The sequence below is a fragment of the Arachis duranensis genome, chromosome 4, assembly GCF_000817695.3.
Source record: "Arachis duranensis cultivar V14167 chromosome 4, aradu.V14167.gnm2.J7QH, whole genome shotgun sequence".
Classification (NCBI taxonomy): domain Eukaryota; kingdom Viridiplantae; phylum Streptophyta; class Magnoliopsida; order Fabales; family Fabaceae; genus Arachis; species Arachis duranensis.
Window position 1 is genome coordinate 99,028,566 of NC_029775.3, and position 3,629 is coordinate 99,032,194.

The following is a 3,629-nucleotide window of genomic DNA, read 5'->3' on the forward strand; positions in this document are numbered from 1 at the left end:
AGCTTTGCTATTCCTCGAGTATTAATGCAATTACTACTATTTTCTATTCAATTCATACTTATTCTTGTTCTAAGATATTCACTCGCACTTCAACCTGATGAATGTGATGATCCGTGACACTCATCATTATTCTCACCTACGAACGCGTGCCTGACAACCACTTCCGTTCTACTTAAGATTGAGCGTGTATCTGTTAGCCTCCATTCTGAAAGATCGGAGTCTTCGTGGTATAAGCTAGAATTATTGGCGGTCATTTCTGAGATCCGGAAAGTCTAAACCTTGTCTGTGGTATTCCGAGTAGGATCTGAGAAGGGATGACTGTGACGAGCTTCAAACTCGCGAGTGTTGGGCGTAGTAACAGACGCAAAAGGATCATTGGATTCTATTCCAACTTGATCGAGAACCGACAGATGATTAGTTGTACGGTGACAGCGCATTTTGGACCATTTTCACTGAGAGGACGGGAGGTAGCCATTGACGCCGGTGAAACCCGAACATACAGCTTGCCATGGAAAGGAGTATGAAGGATTGGATGAAGGCAGTAGGAAAGCAGAGATTCAAGAGGGATGAAGCATCTCCATACGCATATCTGAAATTCTCACCAATGAATTACATAAGTATCTCTATCTTTATTTTATGTTTATTTATACTTTGATTATCAAACTCCATAACCATTTTAATCCGCCTGACTGAGATTTACAAGGTGACCATAGCTTGCTTCAAGCCGACAATCTCCGTGGGATCGACCCTTATTCACGTAAGGTTTATTACTTGGACGACCTAGTGCACTTGCTGGTTAGTTGTACGGAGTTGTGAAGAAAGTGCTGAGATTATGAACGCGCATACCAAGTTGAGCGCCATTGTTAGAGATCACGATTTTGTGCACCAAGTTTTTGGTGCCGTTGCCGCGAATTGTTCGAGTTTGGACAACTGATGGTTCATCTTGTTGCTCAAATTAGGTAATTTTCCTTTATTTTATTTTAAAAAAGTTTTCAAAAAATATTTCAAAAATTTTTTTCTTTTTTTCGTTTTTCCAAATATAATTTTCGAAAAATCCAAAAAAATTCATAAAATCATAAAAACTCAAAAATATTTCATGGTTCTTGTTTGAATCTAGGGCCAAATTTTAAGTTTGGTGTCAATTGCATAATTTTAATTGTCTTGCAATTTTTGAAACACATGTATTGTGTTCTTGATTATCTTCAAGTCGTTCTTGATGAATTGCCTTATTTGATCTTCATGATTTATTGATTTGCACTGCATGATGTTCTACATATGCATTCTTGTATTCATATGGCCCAAACATGAGAAAGTTATAAGTTTGGTGTCCTCCATGTTTTCTTTAAGAAAACTGAGTTCTTGATGTTCATCTTGATCTTCAAGATTGTTCTTGGTGTTCAACTTGACATTCATAATGTTCTTGCATATATCTTGTGTTTTAATCCAAGAATTATATGTTTCGACTCATTTTGTTGTTTTTCAAAATTGAAAACATATCTTCTTGAATAAAGGATTTAGCAAAATGAAGATCCAAGAACATAAAGCAGAGGAATTACAGAGAAAAAACTGGGTGTTCAAAACGCCCAATGAAGAAGGAAAACTGGCGTTTAAACGCCAAAACCATGCAGCAATTGGGCGTTAAACGCCGAAAACATGTAGCTCCTGGGCGTTTAACGCCAGGATGACACAAGGAGAGGAATTTTCTTTTCAAATCGAATCTTTTTCAAATCTTCATAATTTTTCAAAATCAAATATTTTTCAAATCAAACATTTTTCAAAATCATATCTTTTCAAACATATCTTTTTCAAAAAAAAAAAAATCAAATCTTTTTAATTTCCTTTTCAAATCCCTTTCAAAATAAATTTCAATCATATCTTTTCAAACATATCTTTTTCAAAATCAATTTCAAAATCTTTTCTAACTTCTTATCTTTTCAAAATTGATTTTCAAATCTTTTTCAACTAACTAATTGACTCTTTGTTTGTTTTACTATTTCTTATCTTTTTCAAAACCACAACCAATTTTTCAAAAATTTATTTTAAATTTTATTCTTTTTTATTTTCAAAAATTCTCCCCCCTCTCTTATCTTTTTCCTATTTAAACACTACATTCCTCCTCTATTGTCAATTTGAACTCCATCTCTCTTTGTGTGTTCGAATTCTTCCTTACCTACCTCATCCTTCCATTCTTGTTTTCCTCTAACAACTAAAGGAATCTCTATGCTGTGACATAGAGGATTCCATATTTTCTTTGTCTTCTTCTCTTTGAGTAGGAACAAAGATAAAGGCATACTTGTTGAAGCTGATCCTGAACCTGAAAGGACTTTGAAGAGGAAGCTAAGAGCAGCTAAAGCATAAAACTCTGAAGAGGACCTCACTGAATTTTTGAAAAGGAAGCAGCAAAAGAAACAATTATGGCCGAACCAAACAACAATGCAAGGAAGATGCTTGGTGATTTTACTACACCAACTTCCAACTTTTATGGAAGAAGCATCTCAATCCCTGCCATAGGAGCAAATAATTTTGAGCTAAAGCCTCAATTGGTTTCTCTACTGCAACAGAACTGCAAGTTTCATGGACTTCCATCAGAAGATCCTTATCAGTTTTTAACTGACTTCTTGCAGATCTGTGATACTGTTAAGATCAATGGAGTTGATCATGAAGTCTACAAGCTTATGCTTTTCCCTTTTGCTGTAAGAGACAGAGCTAGAACATGGTTGGACTCATAACCTAGAGATAGCATGGACTCTTGAGATAAGCTGGTCACGGCTTTATTAGCCAAGTTCTTCCCCCTCAAAAGCTGAGCAAGCTTAGAGTGGATGTTCAGACCTTCAGACAAAAAGATGGTGAGTCCCTCTATGAAGCTTGGGAAAGATACAAGCAACTGACCAAAAAGTGTCCTTCTGACATGCTTTCAGAATGGACCACATTAGATATATTCTATGATGGTCTGTTTGAATTTTCCAAGATGTCACTGAACCACTCTGTAGGTGGATTGGTGCACGAATTTGTGATTCGCACAACTGACCAGCAAGTGCACTGGGTCGTCCAAGTAATACCTTACGTGAGTAAGGGTCGATCCCACGGAGATTATTGGTTTGAAGTAATCAATGTTTATTTTATTTGTCTTAGTCAGGATACTAATAGGATTCTTTAGCCTCGTATTTTAATAAGGAAAAGGACATAAAATTAATAATTATTACTTTAATAAGGAAGAATAAAAGCGTTACTTGTTGTGCAGTAATGGGGAATATGTTGGAGTTTTGGAGATGCTTTGTCCTTTGACTTCAACTCTTCCTTGAAATCCTTCAATACACGCAAGGCTCCTTCCATGGCAAGCTCTATGTAGGGTGTCACCGTTGTCAGTGGCTACTTCCCATCCTCTCAGTGAAAACGTTCCTATGCTCTGTCACAGCACGGCTAATCATCTGTCGGTTCTCAATCAAGTTGGAATAGAATCCATTGATTCTTTTGCGTCTGTCACTAACGCCCAGCCTTCAGGAGTTTGAAGCACGTCACAGTCATTCAATCCCAGAATCCTACTCGGAATACCACAGACAAGGTTTAGACTTTCCGGATTCTCATGAATGCCGCCATCAATCCGGCTTATACCACGAAGATTCTGATTA

General features: G+C 36.7%; 1 non-coding gene across 1 annotated transcript; it reads right to left on the reverse strand.

Annotated features, from left to right (window-relative positions):
* Nucleotides 1–2,806: 2,806 nt before the first annotated feature.
* LOC127746883 (small nucleolar RNA R71) lies at nucleotides 2,807–2,914 on the reverse strand. The gene has a single exon (XR_008008695.1). It is a non-coding gene; the product is annotated as a small nucleolar RNA R71 (small nucleolar RNA).
* Nucleotides 2,915–3,629: the final 715 nt, after the last annotated feature.